Source organism: Euprymna scolopes, chromosome 29 (assembly GCF_053919585.1).
Source record: "Euprymna scolopes isolate OS-2025 chromosome 29, ASM5391958v1, whole genome shotgun sequence".
Classification (NCBI taxonomy): Eukaryota; Metazoa; Mollusca; class Cephalopoda; order Sepiida; family Sepiolidae; genus Euprymna; species Euprymna scolopes.
In genome coordinates, this window is record NC_136510.1 from 89,280,169 (window position 1) to 89,297,842 (window position 17,674).

At 35.2% G+C, this 17,674-nt stretch overlaps 1 pseudogene; it reads right to left on the reverse strand.

The window, feature by feature from the left end:
* Positions 1 to 16,723: 16,723 nt before the first annotated feature.
* Positions 16,724 to 16,850, reverse strand: LOC145252952 (U2 spliceosomal RNA; annotated as a pseudogene).
* Between the last annotated feature and the right edge of the window lie 824 nt (positions 16,851 to 17,674).

The following is a 17,674-nucleotide window of genomic DNA, read 5'->3' on the forward strand; positions in this document are numbered from 1 at the left end:
TGGAATCGGAAAATTGGCTCCAATTTTTCCGATTCTGATATCCCCCAAAGCTCCGATTTTTCTGATTCTCGATTCCGATTAGTTTGCCATGATCTATACACATAATAAAGTAAAGTAAATTTTTCCCTCCTAAGTTAGACATCATAAGACTATAAACATAAAAAAACATATATATTTCCAATACGATCACGATTCCAGCCAAGAAGTAATACATGTTTCCAAAAAGTAACAGTCACTTTCATTTGATTTCATAATACCTTACACTACTTCCGGCAATCTTACTTAGAGGAAGCGGGAATAGCTTTTACTCACTCTAACAAGTAAACTCCCACTTTCCTTCCACACACCAGGAATTCCCCACCTTTTTTTTTTACATGGAAGTCACCACTTATCAAGGCCCGGTGGCCACTCGGGGATAGGGGTTATTGCGTGTACAGTAATCAATGGGACAATATCATAGTAATCGTTTGTAATAGATATCTGATAAAGTGTCATTACTTAAGGTAGCGGTTTATCAGGAATTTGTTTATATTGAACTTGAATACATCTAAGTTGTAGTCAGGTGGGAAATAGGCAAACGGAAGAGAGTTCCAAAAGCGTGGACTTCTAAGAAAGAGGCTTTGTTCATGGAATCTACGTCTTGATTTAGGCACATATAAAGAGTGGGGAAAATTAGTGGCAGTACTTTTAGCTAGACGGGTGTTTTTCATGACAGACTGGCGAAGGAGGACCAGAGATTAGAGCTCAGACGAGCACCTCCCTTGGAAATAGATAAAAACAACGACAGGCTCACACCGTCCATTCTGTGGGAGATATGTTGCAGGGAAGAGAAAAGGGCATCCTCCACTAGGCTACGAAGTCTATTTTGTACTCTGTCAAGGCAGGATAGTCTGTTTTTAGCAGCTCCTGCCCAGATATGGCAGCAGTACTATATCATTGGATATAATTGGCTTTTATATATAGAGAGAATTATCAGCAGTGAGATATCTACTGGAACGGTAGAAGGATCCCACCATTTTTCCAGCGAACTTTGCAACAGATTTGATGTACGTGTTCCATTTCAGATCAGGAGTAAAGGTCAATCCCAGAAGCTTGTCAAAACATGGAGCCTCCCCAAGACGAGAACCATCCATTTCAATTGATGCCAGATGGGGATCAGAGCGTTGATGATGTAAAGATATAAGCTTGGTTTTAATGCATTAAAAGTAACCAGCCACCTCTTCCCACATTGTACCATGCACTCAAGTTCAGAGGAGAAGAATCAGAGAGAACTTTGTCATTTACGGCCTTTGATGTGTTGCTATAGATGGTTGTGTCACCAGCATAGTTGTCAACGAGTTTTGGGAGATCATTCATGTAGATCAGGAAGAGAGTTGGGCCCAGGATGGACCCTTGAGGGACACCAGCATTAATACTGAGAGCTTCTAATTTCTTTTTTTTTTTTTTTTTACAAAGTGGTCATAACTAATCAAGGACCGGAAGCCACTCAGGGATAAGGGTTATTGTAAGTACAGTACATTAGTGTGGATATTTAAAGTGTCTACTCAAGGGAGCAGTTCATCAGGAGTTTGTTTACGTTGGACTTGAAGACATCAACGTTGTAGTCAGGAGGGAAGCAAACAAAGGGAACAGAGTTCTACAGGCGTGCAGTTCTAAGAAAGAAGCTTCTACGTTTTCATTTAGGCATAGATAAAGCGTGAAGAAAGTTTTTTACAGTGGATTCAGCTAGACGGTGTTTTTCGTAATAGATTGGCAAGGGGGGGACCAGAGATTGGCCCATCAACCACAACTCTTATGAACATATCGGAGAGAAATAATTTAATAATTAAGAAAACATTTCCAGTTATACCGTAGCTGGAAATTTTGTGAAGTAGGCCTTTATGCCATACCTTATCGAAGGCCTTTGATATGTCAAGAGCAATTGCCCTAGAAAAGAAGCCTTTGCCGAGAGATTCACTAATCTTATGAGATATAACTGTTAGCACATCTGTAGATCTAGCAGAACGCAAACCATATTGCATATCACTAATAAGGTTGTTTCTGCTGAGGTGGTTGACTACTTCTTTATTTAATATGAATTCCAACAACTTCCTCATGGCACACAGGAGACCGATTGGTCTGTACTGAGAGGGAGATGACCTGTCACCTAAATTCTTAAATACAGGGCATACTGATGAGGTTTTCCAGGATGTTGGGAAGTAATTCTCCTTAAGACAACGCTTAAACAGTTTTGTAAGTATGGGGGCAAGTTCTGGTTGAAGCTTTTTCAACACTATAATTGGAATGCGGTCAAGGCCAGTTGCTTTACTGGAATCAAGGTTCTTGATTAGCTTGGCGATATCACGCACAGATATTTGTATGTTGCATAGCATGTTGTTTTTTATAGGAGGAAATACGGGGAGTTGATGGCCTTGATCGCATAGAGTAGAATTAGCTGCAAAGTTCTTGGAAAATAGTTTGGCTTTGTCTGATGCTGACGAGTTGACCTCAGGTCCATTGATGATGGTTGGGATAGAAGGCACGCTTTTATTCAAGATCCTGTTTGCTATTTGCCCAAATTGGTGGGAACCAAGCCGCTGCTCAGTTGCTTTGGATCTAACGTACTGAGCATATTGCTCTCTTGCATGTTTTATTACTCTTTTACAGTGGTTACTAGAAGTCCTGAAAGCCACTTTAGTTTCAGTATATCTATTACTTTGGTAGCTTTGGAAAAAGTGATTTCTGTGCGCGATGGCAGCAGCACATTCTGGGGAGAACCATAGCTGGCTGTTAGGTTTTTGTTAGAATATTTTGGATGGTATGAATCAGTCTATACCTACAATTAACCATTCTGTCAGGTCTTATACTATAGAGGACACATCCTTTTTAAATATGGAATTCAGAGGTAGATCAGATATAAATGTACGGAAGATATCCCATGATTCAGAGGTACGTCTGAAGACTTGTTGCATTTCATTTTTATCTTACCTGATACAACCGAGTGGTCGGAAGATCCCAGAGGGGATAGAACGGAACATGAACATAGCTCAGAGGAAGAAAAAGGTCTAGAAGGCTTGCATATTGACCGGTAGTATCGGGCACACGGGTGGGTTCGTGAACAATCTTACTGAGGTCATAGGCAATGGAGTAGTCATGACAGAACCTCCCCTCATCATCTGTCTTGTTTGAGTGGGTCAGCCATTCTACATTGTGGACATTGAAGTCACCACAGATGTGAATGTTAGTCGAAGGATGAGCAGACAGGATTTGGTTAAATTTTCTCAGATATGCTCTTTAAGATTTTAACACCGCTGTTGTGGGGGGCGGTAGAGGGCAAATATAAATGCAGTGGTGTGTGGTCCCTACCATATGGAAAGCCATCTTTAATGTAGGCACATATTCCATGTTCATGGCGATCTTGGGGGTCAGATTTATATATTAAGTTAGAGTATTAATTATGAACTAATCTAGGGAAGTGGTCGGCCCTATGCAAGTTTCGCTTAGGAACAATATGTAATGTTTCCTGATTCCGATACAATTACCGATTCCGATTAACATACTTTTTGAAGCTCATGCGTTTATTATTTTCCACTTCTTTATATGACTTTTCAACATATACAACATCACTCGATAAGTATAGATCGCTTATTTATGCTTATGAGCTTATTCTTGTTGCGTTCTGATTGGCTGACATTAATCCCATTCCTGGAAATCTTCTAGTTTGCAATAAACTCATCACGTGATCACTCTTTTAGTTATTTGCTATCTGTCAATACAACCCTTTCTCGCTCTATGTTGTTTGACCCCTATTATTTTTCTATATATTTTGTGTATTCTTTCTACTATCACTCTTCACTCTCTATCTATTCACTATTTCTACTATCACTCTTCACTCTCTATCTATTCACTATTTCTACTATCACTCTTCACTCTCTATCTATTCACTATTTCTACTATCACTCTTCACTCTCTATCTATTCACTATTTCTACTATCACTCTTCACTCTCTATCTATTCACTATTTCTACTATCACTCTTCACTCTCTATCTATTCACTATTTCTACTATCACTCTTCACTCTCTATCTATTCACTATTTCTACTATCACTCTTCACTCTCTATCTATTCACTATTTCTACTATCACTCTTCACTCGCTATCTATTCACTATTTCTACTATCACTCTTCACTCTCTATCTATTCACTATTTCTACTATCACTCTTCACTCTCTATCTATTCACTATTTCTACTATCACTCTTCACTCTCTATCTATTCACTATTTCTACTATCACTCTTCACTCTCTATCTATTCACTATTTCTACTATCACTCTTCACTCTCTATCTATTCACTATTTCTACTATCACTCTTCACTCTCTATCTATTCACTATTTCTACTATCACTCTTCACTCGCTATCTATTCACTATTTCTACTATCACTCTTCACTCTCTATCTATTCACTATTTCTACTATCACTCTTCACTCTCTATCTATTCACTATTTCTACTATCACTCTTCACTCGCTATCTATTCACTATTTCTACTATCACTCTTCACTCTCTATCTATTCACTATTTCTACTATCACTATTCACTCTCGCCATTAAAAGTTGAAGGTAATAAAACAAGGACAGAATAAAATGATTGCAACATTATAAACAAAAGTGAATACCATCACAAGCTACAATACTATTTAATCAGTAGTCGAAGAGCAAATCTGAGAAAAAGAAATCGAGAAATAGAGAGAGAAAGAAATGGGCGGGAGAGGTCGAGCAGAAAGTTTGAATTCTGTCATTGTATTGGTACTTATGCAGAATAAGGACGGTGTCATTGTCGGAAACTTTCGGACAGTTTACGTAAAACGTTCAAAGATTCCAAAACGATGAGCCAATGAAATTGCAGCAGTCAACGAGAAAAAACATTCACGCGTTATCATTGGTTTCTTATAAAAATGAACACTTAATATTCATCTTGATTTAAACAAAAAATTAAAAAAGGGAAGAACGCGTAAAACAATCGAAAATATCGAACAGTTCTTTATTATTCAAAAAATATTTATTCATGACATCTACCTTACAATGCTTTTTCTTAAATTCAATTTTAATCTTAAATTTTTAAAAATAATTATTCATTGCATTTTTTTCAATGTTAATCTTAATTTTTTTAAAATAATTATTCATTGTATTTTTTCAATTTTTATCTTAAAACTTTTTAAATAAATATTCATTGTATTTTTTCAATTTTAATCTTAAAATTAAAAAAAAAATAATTATTCATAGTATTTTTTCAATTTTAATCTTAAATATTTAAAAAATATTATTCATTGTATTCTTTCAATTTTAATCTTAAAAATTAAAAAAATAATTACTCATTGTATTTTTCAATTTTAATCTTAAATTTTTTTAATAATTAGTCATTGTATATTTTTAAATTTTAATCTTAAAATTAAAAAATAACAATTATTCATTGTATTTTTTTCAATTTTAATCTTACAATTTTTTAACAATTATTCATTGTATTTTTTTCAATGTTAATCTTAAAATTTCTTAAAATAATTATTCATTGTATTTTCTCAATTTAAATCTTAAAATTTTCTTTAATAATTATTCATTGTATTTTTTTCAATTTTAATCTTAAATTTTTTTAAAATAATTATTCATTGTATTTTTTCAATATTTATCTTACATTTTGTTTTAATAATTATTCATTGTATTTTTTCAATTTTAATCTTAAAATTTAAAAAATAATTATTTATTGCATTTTTGCAATTTTAATCTTAAGTTTTTTAAAAATAATTATACATTGTATTTTTTCTGTAGCAAGAAAACGAATATTATTTTCATTATTCAATTAGTTTTTCATTGAATTATCTTCATAATCCCAGAAATAATACATATTTTTCATTGAAAAATAAAATGATAATCCTTTGTACAAATAAGAAAAAGAAATCACAGAACTATCGTTCGGCATCTGTCGGCGTATTATGTAAATTGTCCGGAAAACACCGACGATATGACGGTCCTAATTCCGCATGAATGCCATTCTATTTTTTCTATTTTAACTAAATTTGTAAACTTACTTTTACTCGATTCAGACAATGAATTCAATTTAAACTAGTACATCTATAACTGTTTATTGATCTGATAAAAACTAGTACATCTATAACTCTTTATTGATCTGATAAAAATATTTTTATTTTGCAAAATAAAAATATTTTTTTTAATGCTCGCAGCTTTTCACCGATTTTCCCCAACTAGAACCCAAATATAAAGTTACCCTATACATTAAGTTTCATGTCTGTAGACAAAAAAATGACAGATGAGGTTGGTAAGCACATTTTTTTAAACAAATATATATATATATATATATATATATATATATATATATATACGCATACATAAATACGTACAGAAAAGGGTTTGTATTTACTATAATTTTATTACGCAAGTAAAAATCATGTAGCATATCTACATGAATGTAATTACACGTAATAGTTAACTAAAGATGATAATCCCATAAGAAAACCGAAAAAAACTAATAGGGAATTAATTAAAATGAATGTTTAAAAGAATATGCAAATTACCTAGATATTTTGCAGATGAATGACACATATATAACAAAATTGTATTTTCTTTTTAGATAAATAGAAAAAAAGTTTTATGATATGAATATCAATGCACAAAAAACTAAAATTGACTTTGTTGTTTAGTATAGATATGATGGAGAGAGAGAGAGAGAGAGGGAGAGAGAAAAAGAAAGAGAGAAGCGAGGGAGAAGGGTTGATAGGGACACCGAGAAAGTTAGCAGTAGGAGTCTGATTTTGAATTTTGTCATTTTATTTTGGTATTTTAACTGGCTTTGCAAACTCTCTTTTATCTAGTTACGACAATTATAGCCAAGCTAAATTTTATCTAGTAGATGTATAGCTCTTTGATAATCGGATAAATAAATGTATTCATTTTAACGAAATAAAATCCAAATAAAATATTTAGATAAGCAATATACGAACAGAAATTGAAATACAGAAATAAAAAAGATCGTATTTTTAAATATAATTTTATTTTCACAAAGAGAAATATTATCTTTAATAAGACAAAAAAAAAAACAAATGATTAAAAGAGCAATTTTATTGTAAAATTTCCATTGTAAAGCGTCGCCATTAATTTACGGTTCATTTAGGGTTCTTCGACGGAAATTAAGATAAATTGTGTTGTTGTTTTTATGTTCCGTTGCTTTTAATCAATAAGATAAAAATAAACGGTTGAATTAGTCGTGCCTGATTTCGGATGAATTATAAATGTTTTGTGTTTCGTTGTATTTAAAAAAATATTGGAAAAATGGTTTAGGATTTTGGAGAGCAAAAAACAAAACAAATAACAAACGAGAGGAAGATGAATTAAACAGAGGAAATGGCCATGAATAAAAGGATTGCAAAGAGATGAAAGAAAAAAAAAGAAAAAAGAAAGGAAGGATGGGTGGATAGGCGAAAGAAGGACTATAGACTGAAATATAAAATATAAAAAGAAAGAAACAAAGAAAAAGAAAGAAAGGATGAATGGGTAGGACAAAAAAAAAGACTATAGATTGAAATATAAATGAAAAAAAGAAAGAAAAAAAACAAAGAAACAATGGATGGGTGGGATAAAAAAGAAAGACTATAGACTAGAATATAAAATATAAAACAAAGAAAGGAGGACAGAAAGAATGGATCGATGGGACGAAAAAAAAAAAAGACAATATACCGAAATATAAAAGAAAGAAAGAAAGAAAGAATGGATCGATATAAAAATGAAAGACTGAAATATAAAATATAAAGAAAAAAAAAGAAAGAAAAAAATGTTAAAATGTGAAATAATGTATAAAATCGATAGTTTATTTACTTATTTGAAAACTGTTATCCTCATCTTCATAGTTGTTGTTTTTTTCACTACGTTTCGGCCAACTCATCCTCTGGCCTTCTTCAGGTGGTTAACCGCGACGGGATTGATATTCAAACCCTTTTAACTCTATCTACAGTAATTACTGGCGTCCATAGTTGGACCAACAACAACTATGGAAGGCAGTAATTACTGGATATACAGTTTGGAGGCTGAGCATTCCTGTCCCGTTGCGGTTAACCACCTGAGGAAGACGAGAGGAATAGTTGGCCGAAACGGCGTGAAACAACAACAACAACTTTGAAGATTAGGATAACAGTCTGCAAATAAATAAATTCCAAATCTCAAAGGATTCCAATAAACATGATATATAAAAATGGATAGTTTTATAGAGGAAGAACGAAAGAAACAAAACAGCTAAAATAAAAAATGGGGATTAAAAAAAGACAGAAAGCAATGAAAGATTAATATATATATATATATATATATATATATATATATATATATATATATATATATAAGTTAAAAAAACGGCAAAGGAAACTATAAAGAAAGAAAGAAGGAAAGAAAGAAAACAAATTAAAGAACGAAAAAAGAAAAAGAAAAAAGAATGGGGAAGACAGAAAAGGAAAAGAATACGAATGCCGGAAAGGATTACGAAGAGCGTTGCGAGATAGATTGAAATGAAAAAAAAAAATGAATATAAACGAAAAAAAATCGAATAAATGATAAAGGCTTTGCGTGTTTGTTGTGTTTTGTAATTTTATTGGAAATGGTTTGGGATTCTTAAGCAAGAAAAGAACGAAATGAAAATGAATTACAAAAAGAATAGACTGCCGATCACGTTGACACACCGGTTCTCACCAGATCACCGAAGTTAAGCAACGTTCAGTCGGGCCAGTACCAGATGGGTGCCCATTTGGGAAGGCGAGGCGCTGTATGTACTGCGAGGTAAAATACGAGGTTGAGAAACTGGTGCGGTCTATCCTTCTCTCGAGGGTAGATGGTACTATTAAACGGTGGTAGGTACTCCATCTAGTGATGGCGTCACGATAAAAAGTACCCTTGATAGTTCTGGCGAGGCATCAAGTATTCAGCTATCGGCAACATTTGAATTACATTACAAACTCGTGTAGTGAGTTCAATCTCGGCTGCGGTCGCGCTGGATGGATGGATGAAGGAAAAAAAAATTACGAAATAATGAAAGTAAGAAAAAATTAGGGAAAAGAATATAGACTGAAATATAAATGAACTAAAGCAAAAAAAAAAGAACAACAAAAAACCCAAAAAACAAAAGGGTGAAAAAGACGAAAAAAAGAAAATTTATAAAAGACAAAAGAAAGCATAAAATGCATTAAACTTTTAGTCAGTTAAAAAAACGGGGAAAAGTTATACTCCGTTGAAATAGAACACGTGATTTATGCCAAAAGGAATATGATTAAATTTGTTCTCATTTTTTTGCATAAAAGACGAATCCATATTAATCATTTATCGAATGGATACCATATTACTTAGTCCACTGCACATTATCCTAACAAAAGTTCATACAAAATTTCAGTCAGATCAGAACAGTAGTTTCCGAGAAAAAAAGTGAAATTTAAATTAAAAAAAAAAGAAGAAATGTTTCATCATATGCCAGTAGGTGTAGGTGAAATGTGAACTAATTCCGCGGAATTTTTCACGTTTTTGTTCTAATGGCTAGAAATAATTGATGCTTCGCCAAGGCTATCAAGGGTATTTTTTAACGTGACGCCATCACTAGATGAGTTGCCTACCACGGCTTAAGAGAGTCCTCTCTACCCTCAAGTACATACAGCGCCTTGTCTTCTCAAATAGTCACCCACCTGGTACTGGCCAGGCTCAACAATGCTTAACTTCGGTGATCTGGCGAGAGCAGGTGTGTCAATGTGATTGCGTCGTATAGATAATTTAAATACTAATCGACATTAGTCCATATTAGTCTATATTAAGCCCTTACTGGGCACGGAACGGGTACCATAATATTTAGTTCGCTTCACCTTATCATAAAAAAAGGTCCATGCAAAATTTCAGTCAAATCAGAACAGTAGTTTCCTTGAAAAAGTAAAACGAACAGACATACAAATAAAAATATAAAGTAAATATTGTGTAAATGAAGAAAGAACTGAATGGAAGAAAAGAACACAGCGGAGAATAAAAATAAAAATAAAAGAATGGGAGGAAATATTTAAAAATAGGAACTGCGAAAAAAAAAGAAGAAAACAAAAGAAAAGGAAAAAAGAAAAGGAAAAAAAGAAATTGGATTAGCAAAGAAATACAAATAAAGCGAGAGAAAGGATTGCAGAAAACATTTCCAGATAAAAAATAAGAAAAGATAAAGGATAAAAAGGAAAAGGAAAAAATGAAATTAAAAATGAAAGAATTAAAGAAATTAAATTAGCAGAAAAAAAAAAAAAAAAAAAAACAAACAAACAAAAAACCAAGAAAAAAAAACGGGGGAGAGAGCCTTTCATGATGAATAAAAATAAGAAAAGATAAAGGATAAAAAGGAAAAGGAAAAGGAAAAAATGAAATTAAAAATGAAAGAATCAGAGAAATTGAATTAGCAGAAAAAAACAAAAGAAAAACAAAAAACAGAACAAAACAAACAAAAAGCAGACAAAAAAAAAAAAAACAACAGAAAAAAAATCCAACAAACAAAAAACAAAAAACAAAAAAACGGGGGAGAGAGCCTTTCATGATGAATAAAAATAAGAAAAGGTGCAGGATAAAAAGGAAAAGGAAAATGAAAAAAATGAAATTAAAAATGAAAAAATCAAAGAAATTGAATTAGCAGAAAACCCCCGAAAAAAACAAACAAAAAACAAACAAACAAAAAACAAATCAAAAAAACAAAAAACAAACAAAATGTTAAGTTTGCAGGTTGAAACAAGTAACGTAGAAAGCAATCCAAATGACGACTCAACAAACAAAGGTAGATCAAATAAGAAGTGCATTAGGAAAAGGTATATTTACAGGATATTTACATAATGGTGTCAAATAAGAGAGTCTTAACTGGAGAAACATATCTGCTCTCGGCGGCCTTCGGTGGCTTCTGGTGAACACACACTCAGACTAACTGAGTCTTCCTATTTATGTGTAATTACTATCCACATATGCAAATGAATGTGTGCCACCACAACAAACACAAAAACAAAACACTAACAAAAAATACAAACAAAAAATAAAACAAACAAAAAAACAAACAAACAACAAACAAAAAAAATACAAAAACGGGGGAGAGAGGCTTTCATGATGAATAAAAATAAGAAAAGATGAAGGTGGAAGGAAAGTCCAGTTCAAACAGACAGAAGTACATAGAAGCTAGAAGTAACGTTAAGAAAGAAATAGCGACAGCTAAGAGGGAATTTACGGAAACCACTAAAAAACGCATCGAAGCACAAAAACTAGGAACTCGTGACTTCTGGAAAATCTACAACAGTGTAGCAAATAATGGGCAATCAACAATTCCCCCACTAACCAACAATCACGAGGTTGTTTGCTCAGCAACCGAAAAGGCTAACATGTTTGCCAGTCGGTTTGCCTCAAACTCCACACTGGACCCTTCCAACTACCCCTACCTCAATTTCCTATGCGGACAGACGCTACGCTAGACGATCTGAAAATCACCCCTGCTCAGGTGCATGCTATCATAAAAAACCTTGACACTTCAAAAGCATGTAGACCCGATCTCATCCCAGCTGTGCTATTAAAAAAATGCTCAGCCGAAGTAGCTTCAATTCTCTCCAAACTCTACAACAAATGCCTTAATGAATCTTGCTTTCCGCGCTGTTGGAAAACTGCTTCTGTGGTACCATTATTCAAGAATTCTGTCGAAAGAACTAACCCATTAAATTATCGCCCTATTAGCCTCCTCCCACTTTTTGCCAAAATATTTCAGACCTTAATTAACCATGCTCTAGTCCAGCACCATACAGATGCTAAACTTCTGACCGACCCACAATATGGATTTAGACAAGCCCGTTCCACAGCAGACATCCTCACTGTAATCTCTGAACGTATATACTATTCACTGGGCAAAGCGGGAGAGGGCAGAACGGTAGCTCTAGATATATCTAAGGCTTTTGACAGGGTATGGCATGAGGGTCTCCTCAGGAAGATTAGATCACACGGTATCACTGGAAGAATACTTAACATAATTAAATCCTTCTTAGATAAGAGAAAAATCCAGGTTGTCCTCGACGGTCGTACATCTAAACAATATGATATAAATGCGGGAGTGCCCCAGGGATCTATCCTTGGACCTCTACTGTTCCTGATATTCATAAATGACCTCCCCGACAAAATTGCCTCTGAGATGGGTATATATGCTGATGACACTACACTCTATGGCAGGCACGACAGGAAAGCAAATGAGCATGTATCTAAAGTAATGGAAGAAACACTAGAGGATGACCTCCAATCAGTAGTGGAATGGGGACAAAAATGGATGGTCACGTTCAATGCCACCAAGACTAAACTAGTTTCATTCAATAATTACAAGACGCCTTCTCTACCACCTATAGCAATGGCCAACGACTCTTTATCTGAGAGTATGTCTTTCAAGCTCCTTGGCCTAACGTTCACAGGAAACATGAGTTGGAACAATTACATCGAGCGCATTGCCAGGGCCGCTGCAAGGAAGGTGGGCTCTCTCTACCGTGCTAGAAAACTACTAACACCCGAAAGTATCCTGTACCTCTATAAGGCAACCATTCGCCCATGTATGGAGTATTGCTGCCATATTTGGGCTGGTGCATCGGCTATTAGTCTCTCGCTCCTTGACAGGGTTCAAAAGAGAGTCGCAAATCTGATAGGCCCTAAACTGGCATCTAAGCTTCAGCCTCTGTCCCATCGACGAAACGTTGCATCCCTCTGCCTGTTCTACAAGTATTTTAATGGTGAATGCTCTGATGAACTGCAAGCACTTGTGCCCCCACGATGTGAACACCCTCGACAGACCCGACAAGCTGCAAACTCCTTTCTACTCCGGTAGTTTCTTCCCCAGAACCGCTAGACTTTGGAATTCCATTCCAGGTCACTGCTTCCCCAACTGTACTGACATGCAGAAGTTCAAGTGCAACGTGAACAAACATCTTGCTGCCCAAGTCCCTACATAGTACCCCAGTAGTTGTTTCCCCTGATAGTAGCCCCCTACAGCAAAGTGGCAATGTGCCTTGTTTGGGGTGAAAATGTAATTAAAAAAAATAAAACAAAAAGATCAGAGATTTAAATCAAAAATCAAAAATCAAAATAGATTAACAGTAGGTGTTTGATTTCGAATTTTCTCACTTTATTTTGATATTTTAACTGGCTTTGCAAACTCTCTTTTATCCAGTTACGACATTTAAAGCCGAGCTAAATTTTGTCTAGTAGATGTATAGCTCTTTATTGATCGGATAAATAAATATAATCATTTTAACGAAATAAAATCCAAATTAAACATTTAGCTAGGCAATAAACGAACAGAAAATTGAAATACAGAAATAAAAAAAAGATCGTAGTTTTAAACATAATTTTATATAATTTTGAATCATGATTTTTATATTATCCACGAAGTTCGACGAAATAAGTAAAAGTAAGGATAGAATAAAAGATAAACAGGAACGAAATATAGAGTATAGAAATTTATACAATAATAAAAAGGCAAAGAAAATATAAATTATCTTTTGAAAAAAAATTCCATTTTCACCACAAACAAGGTACTGTTGCTACTATGATGTCGGGGACTACTATCAGGGATCTAAGTTGGAGGGATACTATGTACGGAGATGAGTAGTCAGATGTCGGTTCATATTACTCTTGAACGCAAGTACAGTTGGGAAAGCAGAATCCTGGAAGGGAGTTTCAGTCTAGCAGTTCTGGGGAAGAAACTATTGGAGTAGAAGGGCTTCTTACATCTAGGGATCTCCACTGTTGAAGAAAGAAATAAAAATAGCGAGTAAAAAACAGAAAGGAAAAATGAATAGAGAAAATAGAATGCTTGACAATGAAATGAATGAAAATGAGAAAGAAACAACGTTGGCGAGTGAAAGAGAGAACAAGAGAAGCATGCATAGTCACAGTGAACGAGGCATAAAACGACTAGGTTTAGCATTAGCCCCCCCCCCCGTTTAGCCCCCCAAATACCCAGGGGACGTCAAATACTGGTGAAAATGAACAAACGGTGCAGTTTTAGGCCTTAAAATACGCAAATTTGAGTTCTGTACGATACAGAAAAAAAAAAAAAAAAAAGAAATGGCCCTACATGGACCAAGGTCTTATATGTGAGGTTGCCCCCACATATGGTCTTTGCTTGCAGTATCTGCCGGAACAGATGGTATTTATTTGCTCCCCCACTAAGAAAATTAGGCACAAGGCCGATTTTTAATGTGAGGAGTGAAGGGAGGGGGAAGGGGAAAAGGGGACCAGCTCCCGAGAGGTGGGAAATGGGAGCTGGTTAAAGGTCAGACATGTGGGGTTGCCCCCACATCTGGTCTTTGCTAGTCATAGCTAGTCATAGCTTGCAGTATCTGCCGGAACAGATGGTATTTATTTGCTCCCCCACTGAGCAAATTAGGCACAAGGCCGTTTTTAATGTGAGGTAAAAACCAGCTCCCCTAAAAGTGGGCAAAAAGGGGGCACTCTGGTTACCAAAAATAATAATTGTCCCAGTATAGAGGGTTTCCCCTCCATTGACTGGTACAAATTATCTTAAGTGCAGCATCTGCCGGAACAGATGGTGTTTATTTGCTCCCCCACTGAGCAAATTAGGCACAAGGCCGTTTTTAATGTGAGGTAAAAACCAGCTCCCCTAAAAGGGGTCACTCTGGTTACCAAAAATAATAATTGTCCCAGTATAGAGGGTTTCCCCTCCATTGACTGGTACAAATTATCTTAAGTGCAGCATCTGCCGGAACAGATGGTGTTTATTTGCTCCCCCACCGAGCAAATTAGGCACAAGGCCGATTTTTAATGTGAGGAGTGAAGGGAGGGGGAAGGGAAAAGGGGACCAGCTCCCGAGAGGTGGGAAATGGGAGCTGGTTAATGGTCAGGCATGTGGGGTTGCCCCCACATCTGGTCTTTGCTAGTCATAGCTAGTCATAGCTTGCAGCATCTGCCGGAACAGATACTACACTTTGATCTTGGCCAAAAGGCCATCAATGCCACCTAATTTAGCCCCCAAATTCCCCAAGGCCTTTACATCTTTAAATTTGAGTTCAGCACCACGCAAACTGCTAAAAAGACATATACAGAAAATTCTGGACAAATATAGTAAAATAGTCCCCAAAAATGGAGTGTTTCTATCAGCCCTAAAAGAATCACTGAGACACTTCTAAGAATTATCGCGATGTATAGACAAGCAAAATTTTATAGAAATCAATTAGTTACAACTTTACAGAAAGTTTTATAAAAATCCAAGGCATCAGTTTTTTTTAATAAGCACAAAAGTGTCAATTTTAGACATTTTAATCCGAAAGGCACCCCTAGATGAGCAACCGGAGTTTTCCTGGAAAATCCATTCTGTTACTTTTTTTTAATTTTATTTATATCATGTTCAATGTTTGTGCAAAATTTCAAAAAAATCCAAGGCGTAGTTATTGAGAAAAGTGCGGAGAGACGAACGGACAATGGTGAAAGGTCTACTCTCCTTTTGTCGGAGGACCAATAAACAATAAACAATAAACAATAAACAATAAGAAAAGCTGATGGTAGAAGGAAAGAAAGTACAGATTTTAATTAAAAAGAAAATCAAAATAAATTAACAGTAGGAGTCTATTTTGAATTTGCCATTTTATTTTGATACTTTAACTGGCTTTCCAAACTCTCTTTCATCTAGTTACGGCAATTACAGCCAAGCTAAATTTTATCTAGTAGATGTATTTGCTGATCGGATAAATATATATAATCATTTTAAACGAAATAAAATCCAAATTAAATATTTAGCTAGGCAGTAAACGATGAAAAAAGAAAAAGAAAAGGTAAAGAAAATGATGATTACAGTTAAAGAAAGAAATAAAGACAAAGGGCCAAAGAATAAAAAGGAAAATAAATCGAGAAAATAAAAGAATTTCAAAGAAATGAATGAAAATTTCAAAGAAAGGACAGAAAGAACATTGTTGAGTGAAGGAAAGAATAAAGGATAGACCGTATTAAAATCTGAAATAAAGTACAACACATTTATTGTAATGAAAGAAAGAAGAAATGAGCGAAAGAAAAGGAGTTTGACAGCGTTTAATGAAAATTAAAAAAGAAAGAAAACGTAAAAAAAAAATGAAGGAAAGTATGAAAGAAAAGATAAAAAAAGTGATCCCGGAAAAAAAAGTTGTTTGAAGTAGTTAAGCAGTCTTGCTTCAGTCCGAGTGATACGACACTACGGACGACTGTCGTATTTGAAATGGAAGTTTCCAGCATTAGGTCTGCGTACCTTTCACCGTCCCCACGAAATGTCTCTACTAGCCAGTATTTGTGGCTTAACCGACCAATCACAATATTGCAAGAGGAAAAATCCGGATGTACTTCATACTCCTTACATCAAAAAGTGAAGTAAACACTGAAACAAAAAAGAAATGAAATGGATTAGAAACAAGGCCGATAGCTATTAGTCGCGTGCTCTCGTATAATGAATGAATGCGTGAATGTAGGATTGACATGAAATTCTTAAAAATAAACTAAAATGACCGAAAAATGGGCTGAAATAACTTAAATAAATAAAAAGTAAATGACTTAGAATGACTTTAATGAATTTAAGGATGAATTGAATGACCTTAAGAATGACTTGAATGCTTAAAAAGTAACTTGAATCCTTCAAAAACAATTGAATGATCTGGAGAATGACTTCAATGGCTTTGAGACTGACTGGTTGTAAAGTGGGTGATCATTTTACATTAAATTAATAGAGAAAAGTGATCCCCCATTTTATATCACAATAAGTACAGCATGTAGTAAGAACAGATACTACACTTTGATCTTGGCCAAAAGGCCAAGAAAGGGGTATTTATTTGCTCCACCACCGAGCAAATTAGGCACAATGCCGATTTTTAATGTGAGGAATGAAGGGGAAATGGGGACCAGCTCCTCGGGAGTAGGGGAGCTGGATAGTGACAATTGGTATGAAGGGTTGCCCCTACATTGAGAAAGGTCTTATATGTAGAGTTGTCCTCACATATGGTCTTTGCTTGCAGTATCTGCCGGAACAGATACTACACTTTGATCTTGGCCAAGAAAAAGGTATTTATTTGCTCCCCCACCGACCAAATTAAGCACAAGACCGATTTTTAATGTGAGGAGTGAAGGGGAAATGGGGACCAACTCCCCAGCGAGTATGGGAGCTGGATAGTGACAATCGATATGAAAGGTTGTCCCTACATTGACCAAGGTTTATATGTTGGGTTGGTATTTATTTGCTCCCCCACTGACCAAATTAGGCACAAGGCCGATTTTTAATGTGACGAGTGAAGGGGAAATGGGGACCAACTCCCCGGGGCGTAGGGGAGCTGGATAGTGACAATTGGTATGAAGGGTTGCTCCTACATTGACCAAGGTCTCATATGTGGGATTGCTCCCACATATGGTCATTGCTTGCAGCATCTGCCGGAACAGATACTACACTTTGAGGTATTTATTTGCTCCCCCACTGAGCAAATTAGGCACAAGTCTGATTTTTAAAGTGAGGAGTGAGGGGGAAATGGGGACCTACATTGACCACATATGGTCTTTGCTTGCAGTATCTGCCGGAACAGATGGTATTTATTTGCTCCCCCACCGAGCAAATTAGGCACAAGGCCGATTTTTAATGTGAGGAGTGAAGGGGAAATGG